General features: G+C 43.0%; 1 pseudogene; it reads left to right on the forward strand.

Annotated features, from left to right (window-relative positions):
• The first annotated feature begins 3,193 nt into the window (after positions 1 to 3,193).
• LOC116893536 lies at positions 3,194 to 12,406 on the forward strand (annotated as a pseudogene).
• The last annotated feature ends 221 nt before the right edge of the window (positions 12,407 to 12,627 follow it).

Here is a 12,627-nt window from a genome sequence, read left to right on the forward strand (position 1 = left end):
TTGGTGGAGAAGGCTGGGCATGAGCCCACATCTGACACAACCTAAGCAAGCTCTCTGCCACTAGTTGTCTAGCTCTCTGTTCACTTGTTTTGAGGAAAGGTCTCATAATTGCCCAGGCTATGCATGGCCTCACCTACAGCCCAGGTAAACCTTGAACTTGAATCCTCATTCCTCAGTCTCTGGAGCAACTGAGACTATGACTAAACCCAGGTTTGGTCATAAAGGACCATACAGAATCTTTGCTTCCTATCCTGGAGTTAAAGTGTACACAAAATTTCTGGCAAAAATTCTTTAAATAGAATAAGCCACCACCCATTATATTATGGGTTAATTTTTTTTCCTTATCATATGAGAAATACCAATGCATTAAAACTTTAAAAGCAAGTAAAAATAGAACTTGTTTTCCTTTGTTTGACTAATAATTGTATGTATCTGTATGGTACCATGTGTAGTCAGGACACCTCTGTACACTGTGGAATGCTGAAATGATAATAATTAACCCATCTGCAACCTCAGTGCTTATTGTTCCTTCCTGATGAGAACCTTTGAAGTCTCTGGCGAACTTGAAATGCACAGTGGATTGTTATTAACTAGTGCTGTCACGTCTTGCAACAAATCAGTACAATCTATTTCTCCTGTCTGACTCTTGCTACCCTCTAACAATTCTTCTCAGCACAAAAGCAATTAGCATAGTTATTTGTTGCCTGTCCATTCAACTTTTCTTCCTGTGTAAAAATGTTACAAAATGCCACCATCAGCACCCGTAGTTCTGGAATCTGCAAGGACATTGGGTCATTTACATCATTGTGTCACTTTGCTTCTTGTACTAGATGGCCTTCATTATCAAAATGAGCCCTGCTTCATTCTAGTAAGGCGTGGCTTGTGCGTGCTGCTGCTGGAGTCAGCATCACTGCTACCATGTAGGTCTCCACACACTGTTCACTAACTAGAAAAGAGGCGTGGCAAGTTGGCAACCTTACTCCATCAATCCCATCAGGTCTGTTATGTTCCCACAAGAGGTCGAGCAGTGAGCAGATGCTGTCAATCAACTGCACTTGTTTATCATAACATGACAGTCAGGAAGATTTCTGCATGGAAATAACTGGATTATTGGAAAGAAAAATTGGCTTCTTATGAGGCAGGGTTGTGAGTCCAGGCTGCATCATTCACCCACTCAGGACGCTTTGAATAACAACAGTGGTTGAGCCAAAAGCTGATATTCAGACTCACCGGCCTGGGTAATTCCCTCACCAGCGTGCTTGCTTGGTTCTTCATTGTTCTGTGATGCTGAGGATCAGATCCAGGACTTCATTAACTCTAGGTAAGAGCTTTCTTCTTAAGCAACATCCTTACCCTTACAAGCATTAAAAAAAGCCATACCCCAAGACATTATTATTTTTTTTTAATCCAATGGCCCACCTTCCAGCAGCTAGTACTACAGGTAGGGCTTAAGACATTGAAAACTTAGCAACCGATGTTATAGCTCTGCCTGTGGGACCCTAACCCCCAAGCGGAATCCATTAATTCATCTTGGCTTTCCAGAACTCCTACAGCATCCAAGGCACTTCCATGGCCCCAGCTCTCCACAATTTCCGGTGTTTATTTGCATCCTTGGCTCTTTGTGGCCCTCCACCTTCTGTACTGTGTTTGCCACTGTCTCTTGTCATCTTTTTCGGTCTCCTGTCTTTCACGGACTCCCCTCTCTACCGTCCCTGCACCTGGATGCTCTCTGCCATACATCTTCTATCTCCTGGGCTCTGAGAAGGCTGGCTACGCTGGGAGCCCAGTTCTTTCTGCAGTGAGCACACCACACTCTGCTCATGACAAAAGCTCAGGAGCCAGTACATAAACCGCTTGGAGGAGGCTTTGTTGGAGCTTAAGGTGTATTGTGAGGAACTACTGCTTGGAAGAACAGAGTGTCCCTGCTAGTGACCCATGTACCTCAGCTGTTGTGTGTGGGAGAAGGTCTCCCCAATAATGTTGAAGACTGTCCACTGTGATCAGCAGTGATTGCGAGTGGGGTTTCCTGGAGTGGGTCTAGGGTCATCTGAACTGGTCATGGCCAAAGCAGAACCTCCTTGAGACAAAGCCTGGTTAGGAAGGTGGTCGTGACAGTTGATGATTTCCACCACCAGGAAGAAGAAGTCTCCTTGGGGAGTAGCTGTTTTTAAATCTTCTTGGGCAGCCTAGAGGTTTGCCTTTTGTTGTTGTTGTTAAACAGTCTGCAGCTGCGACTGTCCTGATGGCAGCTTGTAGGACAGCTGAAGGAGTGGCTGCTTGACTGACAACTCTGTGAGGACGATGGTGCTGATGCTGAGACAGCATCCTCTGCAAATCCTCCAGAGTGGCAGGATATTGGTCACGGTCCTGGTGGACTCAAGAACCACAGACAATCACAGCAGCTTCATCAGCTTTTGTCTCTTGTCTGCTCTGAGGTAATTACAAAGTTTCATTCCTGGAAACTGTCCTGAGGTAGTTACAAAGTTTCATCTCTGGCAACTGCTGCTGTGGCTAGCTGAGCAGGAAGGGTTCATAGTTGCCAACCAAGGAGCCACACAGCCCCAAGCAGACAGTTTAAAAAGATACTGCAGGGTTAGGGATTTAGCTCAGTGGTAGAGCGCTTGCCTAGCAAGCGCAAGGCCCTGGGTTCGGTCCTCAGCTCTGGAAAAAAAAAAAAACTGCATTAAGAGATGTTTACAATAAAGATTTAAGATGCAGCGAACTTTTTCTAAGAATATTTAACCTTGGGTTGGAGAGATGGCTCAGCAGTTAAGAGCACCGACTGCTCTTCCAGAGGTCCTGAGTTCAATTCCCAGCAACCACATGGTAGCTCACAACCATCTGTTGGTGTGAGATGTGTGAGATGGGTTGGGTGTGTCTGAAGACAGCTACAGTAGTACATTAAGTAAATAAATAAATCTTTAAAAAAAAGAATATTTAACCTCTAGACAAATAACTTTATGGAGGCTCAAATCTTTGTGTTTGCCACGTTAAGGAGGTTAAGCCCGGTGAAAGGAAATGAGATCACTGGGAAATACTCAGCCCCTTCTCTCTTTCCCTTTTTGCCTGCCACGATGAGCTGCCTCCCATGAGCTCTAAAAGCAGAGGGTGAACTAGAGCACAGACATAAACATCTGGAAAAGTTTAGAAAGCTACTTTCCCTCTTTCCACCATCTTTGCACACCGCCACCCCATGGTGCACATGAATGTCCTGGAAGATGCTGTCAAGAAGACCAGCAATGCTGAGAAGAGAGGTAAATGCCAGGTCCTCATCAGGCCATTGCCAGAGTCATCATTCGGTTCCTAACTGTGGTGATGAAGCACAGTTTCATGGGTGAGTTTGAAATCATGCATGATCATGGAGCTGGGAAAATTGTACACCTCACAGGAAGGCTGAGCAAATGGGAAGCCATCAGCCCTATAGTTGATGCGCAGCTCAAAGATCTAAAAAAGATAGCAGGACAACTTGCTGCCACCCTGCCAGCTTGGTTCATTGCACTGGCAACCTCAGTTCTGCGGTCTCAGCTTCATGGCATCATGAACCATGAAGAAGCAAGACAAAAGCACACAGGAGGGAAAATCCTGGGTTCTTTTTCTAGAGATGTAAGACACATACACAGAAAGCGTCAATGGACTATGCAGAAGTTGGGGTGGGGGAGCTAGCTACCTTGGGCATTTTGTTACGGTGAATAAAAGTTGGGTAACAGGTAAGACTGTGTGCCAGCATACCAGTAAGGCATTTCTAGTCAGGAAATGTTTGAAGCATCTGCTTTAAAAAAGGCAACAAGGTAAGATGACCCATTTTATTCTTGCCATTTTCCCAAACCAGGATAATCTCTAACTGCATTCTAAATGTTTATCTGCATACCCACAGATAAATGTAGTTCTCACACCTCCCCAAAGAAGCTTCTTTTTGCAGCAGAGACAATCACCAAAATCCATAACCAGTCAGAACGCAGAGAACACTGAATGTGAGGTAGTCACCCCCAACTGATATACATACAATGCAATCCCTATCCCTATGGCTCAGAAACATTGAAAAAGAGAGGGCAGAGAGTGTAAGAGCCAGAGGACCAGGATGTCTGCTATGAGATGGTGTCTCCTATACATGACAAGGAAGCTGTACCCGTAAAATATGATCAACAGGCCCGAGTAAACGAGACAGTGTAAGTTGACATGCCAATGTGGGTGAGGGAAACCTCACAAGATCTCCACCCCTAGAAGAAGACCAATTAATGACTGCTGAGCAGGAGCGTCCGTCTGTTTCAGGAACGAGCTTCCGATAGGTTATTAAATTCCAAGTGGTCAACCCTAAAGAGGGCACATACATAGGAACAGCACTAAATGGATCAGTAGGTTGCAGGTGCTCTCTCTCTCTCTCTCTCTCTCTCTCTCTCTTACACACACACACACACACACACACACACACACACACAATAATAAAGAAGAGATTGTGGATTTGAAAAATACAGAAGGCTTTAGAGGGAGAGAAGGCAATAAAAATGATGTAAATACAGTACTCATATATGAAATTCTTTTAAAAAATCTTAAAGAGAAATTAGTAGATTGTAATTTAAAAGAGAATTCACTTGTATATAATGATAATGATAACATTAACTTATATACATTTTTAGAAACATGTTTAGTAAGATGGTTGTATATAAATATAAAGTTCAATGACAAAAATGATAATATAAAAAAATCCCATTTAAATGATCTTAGAATATATCGAAAAGATCATTTTTTGAAACCCATAGATACAAAACCTATACACATAAGGAGATTTTAAGAAAGCCCCAAAGCATGAAAAAGTGGCACATCACACAGAGGAACATTCTCTCCAAATAGATCTCTAAAGTTAATGCAGCTCTAAACAGAGTTGCAGTGATTTTATGAGCTTGGTGCCTGGATTATAATACATAAAAAAGAGACAATTCTAGGACTAGCCAGGCAACTTCTAACACACACACACACACACACACACACGGACAGTCTTACTATATAATAAGATGCAGGGTTGGTGTAATCTCATAGAACAAGGCAGAGGAACAGTCCACCCTGCACAGTACAGCTGTGGCCTTGTGGGGAAGGACAGGAAGGAGACAGTTTGTCAAAGGGAGTTGGAAAGATGGTTTGCCAGTGTCCACAGAGCAACTATGAAACTGGATCTGCATCTCTCAGCATGCACAGAAGTTCACTTCTTTTGGGGGAGGGTTCTTTTTTTTTTTTTTTTTTCCGGAGCTAGGGACTGAACCCAGGGCCTTGCGCTTCCTAGGCAAGCGCTCTACCACTGAGCTAAATCCCCAACCCCAAAGTTCACTTTCTTTTAAATGAAAATAGAATCACAAAGCATAATGTTCTAAGAAGAGTTTCCAGGTGATGAGTTTTCTAGTTCTGTAATCAGAAAGAGGCTTCCTTACCAAGACACCATAGCTTAAGTTGTTTTGTTTTGTTTTAAGATAAAGATTCCTCGTTTTTTTTTATTCCTGGTGCCACTACCATCATTTACAAGGTAATATCCCTGATGTAATGTAAACAGAAAGAAAAGGCCACAACAGACAAAAGACCTCAGGAATCTAAAGGATACCACATAGTGTTTCTCAGTAGCTACACGTTTTACAAACGGCACCCATGACAGTCCTGAACAAGAAGTGTTTCCTGTTTAAGCTGCAGTAAGGTTCTACTAATGCATTTAGGCTGGCTGTCTTCAATAGCTTTCCCAAGGACCTCCCCCCTCCCCCTTCTGCTCTTTCTTAACCCTTCTGCGACCTTCCAGACCCTTCTTCTTCCACCACCTCCACCACCAGACCCAAAGCCACCTCCATAAAGACCCCCTGAGCTGCTTCTGCCAACACTACCACTCCCGTGGGTCTGAAATTAGATTGCTGTTGTCCCCTGTATTTTCCCAAAGTCATTATAGTTCCCACCACCACTATAATTAACGGTCTCCAAATGTCCTCCTTTATTGAACAATTATATCCTTCCCACACACCACTGTGGTTTCTAAATCTTGGTCAAACACCACCATAACCTCTTCTGTTACTAAAGCCAGGGGCACTGTTATAGCTGCTAACATCAGCTCTAAATCCATTATCCACTGCCTCTGAAGATTACGTTTATCTTATTTTATTTTATATGAATACACCATAGCTGTCCTCAGACACACCAGAAGAGGGCATCAAATCTCTTTACAGATGGTTGTGAGCCACCATGTGGTTGCTGGGAATTGAACTCAGTATCTCTGGAAAAGCGGTTGGAGCTCTTACCCATGGAGCCATCTCTCCAGCCCATATCCACTGCCTCTACCATTATTTCCACCATTGCTACTTCTGTAGCTACCTCAGCTGCTGCCAACTCCATACCACAGCCTTCCATTCCACCATGACTGAAACTACCTTTACCAAATCCAATGTTTCCCCCTAAAGTTGACATATCCACCTCCATGAGCTCTTTGTGATCCAGCAGGCTGCACCTCTTATTTAGAAAGGGCCTGTCTTAGGGTATCCATTGCTGTAAACAGACACCATGACCAAGGCAACTCAGATAAGGACACCATTCAATTGGGGCTGGCTTACAGAGGTTCAGTCCAGTATCATCAAGGTGGGAGCATCTAGGCAGGCATGGTGCAGGAGGAGCTGGAAGTTCTACATCTTTATCTGGAGGCTGCTAGAAGACTGGCCTCTAGGCAACTGGGGAGAGGGTCTTAAAACCCACCCCCTCAGTGACACACTTCCTCCAAGGCCACGCATCCTAATAGTGTCATTCCCTGGGCCAAGCTTCTCTTTCACTTCATAACTATGCCCACTAATGGTGGGGTATTTCTGAGCAATTCAGTCAACTATGCCATGGTTACCAAATCCTTTCTACTCTGCCTGCCTTCCATACTTGGATGGTTTCATTCTTGCCAACTTTCCAAAGTATTCCCTCAGATCACATTCTCCTGGGTCTTCTTTAATACCATCAAAAAAGCTTTCCTCATCATTGAAAGGGACTTACAGAGTCCTCTCTAGGAATGGTTCTGTTTGGTGTCACTGCATGCCATCAACAGTGAACACACATTGCAATGTCCACTCTTCAACGCAAGAGTAGGTCACAAAAGCTCAGGAACATTGTGTCTGGGGGGGTCTCTCATCACCACACAGCTTCTCAGAATGTGTTCTTAAACTATCACTTGTGGTTTCAAAGCTCCAACCACTGCATTTCTCTACATCCCCTCCCATATTTTGCTTTCATAACATTGATAGTGTGAGAGCTCTTCCAGCCAGCGTGAGCTGACAGCTTATCATGGTGTTGAGTTACATTTGTCTGCTGAGACACTGGCCAGCTTTACTTTCTTTTAGCCATTTATATACTTCTTTGTGTGGAGGGATCTGTCTGTCCTCAGAAATCTCATCGTCGGTGCATAACACCACTGACTTTGTATGGTGTTCATTGTACCCCGAAAGTTAATTGAATTGTTTTGAGAGTTCTAACTGTGTGTGTGTGTGTGTGTGTGTGTGTGTGTGTGCGCGCGTTGTTTTTAAAGATTTTTTTAAACTTAAGAAAACATATCATCTGTAAAAAGAAATTCTGTTGTTTCTTTCTGATTCAGATGCCCTTGTTTCTATCTTGCCAGCTCTTCTCCTTAGGCTACAAATTGTTTAAAATGCACAACCACTTTGCTTAGAACTTATGTGTCATAAGATTTTTTTAAGAGAACATACAAATTAATTGTAATTCTGTCTTTAATGTATAAAATACAAATAAATTATAAATTGTACAGTGGTATTTATATAAAACATATTTTCATTCTTCATGTGTAAAGTTAAATGACAGTAAAACCAAGCAATGCCTTATGCATATAGAAATATCCTTTTTTGTTACTGCACTAAGTTACACAAAATCAGAAATAAAATATGAAATTCCTTGAACACGGGAAACAGAGGGATTAACCATAATTCTGTTGACAACTGACAGCTGTAATTTCAGTCTGGTCATCTGATTTTATGAATAGGCATTAGATATGGTGTTATACTATTTTTCTCTTCATTTATTAACCCACTTTTGCCAAGATTGCCCTGTCAGGCTCAGCATCATAACCACAATCCCACATTATGTTTCTTATGTGTGAAGGAGTGGTTCTGATGCTTTGATTTAATTGGGAATCTGTGTTTACTGATGCTGAAGGTCCTTGCCCCCAGTTGGTTTTTGATCTATCAGTGAAGATGCCAGCAGCCAATGGCTGATCACAAGGCGGGACACTGAGAGCTGTACATGTAGGACTCGGAGAATCAGGACTGAGAGAGAGAAAGGGATGCAGTAGGGGCAGGAACAAAGGCCAATCAGCCATGTGAGTTTTTGGGTAAGTGGCCAATGGTCACTTCTCTGATTGGGCCTAGGGTAGCAGGGGAAGGAATAGGAGTGACCAGTCATTGTGTTAGCTAAGGCATTTTAAGAATATCTGGCGGCATGCGTATGCATGTGCGCAAAGCGTAGCGTAAAGGCAGCGTGTGCGTGGCAAAGTGCGTGTGTGTGTGTGTGTGTGTGTGTGTGTGTGTGTGTGTGTGTGTTATATTAGTGGATCCAAGATAGCTCCTGGGTGGGTGCCTGCATGCAACTCTCTGGAAACTCAAAGTGGTATAGAAAAACTACATGCTTCAATTCTATTCCAAGAGATTCAGGCCACGGCTATGATTAGGGAAATGTATACATTTCCTTCTTTCGAAGCATCGAACTGAACCACATTCCCTTCGGTGAGCATGGTTGTTGAATCTGGTACAGTGTTCTGGTCTGACTTGGCAACTCCATGTCATGACAAGCCCTGCTGAGTTTGAGAAGCTGCAGGTGCTTCCTTCTGGGATTCTTTAGCCAGAGCTTCAAGCACCCTTTTAGTATTCTCACAGTCCAGTGGGACTGCTTGATGACATCTGCCCTCTGGGGAAGTGTCTCCTCCATTCTTAGGTCTATCACAGCTTATTCAATCAGCTCCTTTGTTTTCACAATCTCCAACTTGGTTTGAACCTTGGTCTTTGTGATGTCTCCTGGCTTTAGAGTTCAGGCGTCTTTGAGCTGGTTCAGATCCATCCTTATCTCCTCAGGGGACAGACTCTGAGAAAATAAGTTCCATGTTCTTCTGTGACTTGGATGTTGGACTTTTAATACCTGAATATGAGTTCCTGAAGTAATTCTACAGTTCATGGTCAAGTCAACTCCTTTGGGTTACTGCTAAACCTAGGTGGACATTTCCCTGTTTTGCTTTAGGACTTCTAGGATGTTTCTCATGATCTGAACATCCAAAAACTCATTTCTGAGAATGTTTTTTTCATTGTGTTTTGTTCTTTTTGGTCTTTACCAATGTTAGTAGATTTGGGGGTGTAGGGGCGGCTCTGCTTAGCAATCTTCCAGAAGAAGTCCACACAGTGTCCCTCTGTCAATGTCATCTGGAGGCACACTCCCAGCCCTTCTCACTTTTAAACACCTGCAGGCTCACAGGACTACGTTGTCCAACTGGGTTTTGATGCATCTGCTGAGAGAGACACTGGGCCTGGCTTGAGCTTCTAAAATCTCAAAGCCCATCTCTAGTGACATACTTTCTTCAATAAGGCCACATCTACTCAAACAGGGCCACATGCCCTAATCGTTTCAAATAATGCCATGCCCCCATGAATCTATGGAGCCATTTTATTCAAACTGTCACAGTTACCTAATATTCCTTGATATCAGAGTTTTCAAATAGAAATCGTGCTTGCAGAGACTTTGAGAATGATTACTAGTCCGAGTGAAATAGGCGTACATATCTTCGTTGGTACATAGCTATATTAGTAGCTGCATCAGGACCACTGACCATGTCTTTTTAAATATAAAAGTTATTTTGGTGCTTTGGCCCACAAATGCACAGAGCATTCTGTGGAATGGGACAGTGGTTCAGCCTGCACTGTTCTGCTTCAGCATCACTCTGTCGTAGATTGCTGTGAAGTTGCTCAGGCAATCACCTTCAGTATCCATTGCCTGCATTGCCTACATTCAATCTTTCATCATCCCTTAGACTTCGCCTTCTTGTTCTCTTTCTTCATGTTATACTGTACTCACATGTGCACGTTATATAGACATGTGTTACACTGTGTCCACATATGCACTTGCTTGTATATACACATATTACACTGTGTCCACGTGTGCACTAGTTTATATATACATACATTACACTGTGTCCACGTGTGCACTAGTTTATATATACATACATTACAGTGTCCACGTGTGCACTAGTTTATATATACATACATTACACTGTGTCCACATGTGCACTTGCTTGTATATACACATATTACACTGTGTCCACATGTGCACTAGTTTATATATACACATATTACACTGTGTCCACGTGTGCACTTGTTTATATATACATGCATTACACTGTGTCCACGTGTATACCTGTTTATATATACATACATTACACTGTGTCCACGTGTGCACTAGTTTATATATACATGCATTACACTGTGTCCACGTATATACCTGTTTATATATACATGCATCACACTGTGTCCATGTGTGTACTTATTTATATATACATACATTACACTGTATCCATGTGTGTACTTGTTTATATATACATACATTACACTGTGCCCATGTGTGCACTAGTTTATATATACATGCATTACACTGTGTCCACGTTTATATATACATACATTACACTGTGTCCACGTGTATACCTGTTTATATATACATACATTACACTGTGTCTATGTGTGCTCCTATTTATATATACATGCATTACACTGTGTCCACGTGTACACCTGTTTATATATACATACATTACTGGCTAGATCCTGCATATGGTAGAGAACATATGGGGTCTTCTGAGACCATTGTGTAAGGTGCCGAGGTAGAATGCTATGAGCTCTTCAGACAGTCCTGATTACTCCTCCCCACAGTGGGGGTATCTTTGTTTTCCACCACTACTGAACTCCCAGTCTAGCTAGGCCTTAATGTAGCTGTGAAACCTTCCTCAGAAAAGGCTGCTGCTGTTTAATGTTCTCCTGGGAGCAGGAATGACCCTAGCCTTGCCAAGATCAGAGTCTACACTCCATCAACACTCCCTTGGAGGAAGACATTGTTGTCCAGCAAAGAGCTTTCCTCCTACATAGTCAAACAGATTCTTGCTTATTCTCAGGTCTTGGCTAGAACATTCTGATCCTTTATGGCTTGGGCAGTCTAGGCTGTCATTGAATACTAAATTCTCTTGAGTCCTCCTTCACATGTCTGCTTCTATAGTCTGTGAACCAGTATTACCGATGCTTGTCACCACATTCTATGCATATTCTGACTCTAGCAAGTTTTGAGGTGACTGGAATTCTTGTCACACAAACATTCGTCTGTTTGACATCAGGGGTTTACCAGAGTGATACTATTGACCCAGTTATATTTATTCATATGATAATCTTGGGTTTTCCTTGGACTCATAGTCTATATTGAAGCTATTTAATGATCAATTATTTAAAGACCTTGTTCATGCTCAAATATTGGGTCTTTGGGCAAACAGTTTTACATCTACAGAGAAAAGCCTGGGAGGAAACACTATGGGAATGAGTGTACTGCGTGAGCTCAGGCTGCAGTGGGAGTGGCTTTGGGGACTGTCTTAGTTCCTTTGCTGTTTCTGTGATAAAATTCCCTAGTGATCAGCCCAGGGGTGAAGGTTTATTTCCTCACAGCTATCCATCATACAGTGGAAGTGACAACAGGAGCTCTGGGCAGCTGCCCACACCACACCACGTTCACAATCAAGAGGCAAGGAGAAGTGACTGTCAATGCTCAACTCAATTTTTCCTTTTTTTTTTTTTACAATTCAGGATCTCAGTCTGGGAAGTGGTGCCATCCACAGTGGGCAGATCTTAGTTAGCCTAATCCAGATAATCTACCACAGGCATGCCCATCTTCCAGATGCTTCTAGATCTCACCAAGTGGACAGTACAAATGCCTTTGCCGCAAGTGGACATTTTAAAGACCCTCTAAACGACACGTCCTCTTCTTTCTCTGGTGTATGATGCTGATGATTCCTAGAGACAGCTGACTTTCAAAGGACTCTAGTGATGTTTAGAGTGGTCCGGCCAAGCGGAGGTTCGTTTGTACTAAAGTAGAACGGGAGGCTTGTTGGCAGGGGCACAGCTGTTATCTCTGTTTCAACAACGACTTTGCCCGTCCCATTATTTTGTCAAGTATCTATTCACCCCAACTTAGTGACTTAAGGCAAAAATAATAATTTAGAAACATTGCATTATCTCTCACTATCCATTTTCCCCTACTCCCTTAGATGTTTTTGGGCTCAGTTCGGTGGTTTGAGCTCCTGCACCTTTTGCGGCCCAATGGTGAGGATGGTGTCCTCATAGACTTCCACAGTGATGCCACTGCCTGGAAGAACCTTATCTAGGATTTGGGCAGGACCCTACCCATGTGGTTTATGGGTCTTTGATGCATGGCAGCTGAGTGAGAGCAAGCCTCCAGAGACTGGAAGTGAAACTTCTTTCTTTTCTAGGCCTGTTGTGCTCCAGGGACCACAACATAAACTCAGAGGGAAGGAAGCAGGCACACCCAAGGGAAAGAGACATTTTCACTGGGTCTGGCTTTGGAAGTGAAGATAGGAATTGAAGA

The sequence above is a fragment of the Rattus rattus genome, chromosome 2 (assembly GCF_011064425.1).
Source record: "Rattus rattus isolate New Zealand chromosome 2, Rrattus_CSIRO_v1, whole genome shotgun sequence".
NCBI classification, from domain to species: domain Eukaryota; kingdom Metazoa; phylum Chordata; class Mammalia; order Rodentia; family Muridae; genus Rattus; species Rattus rattus.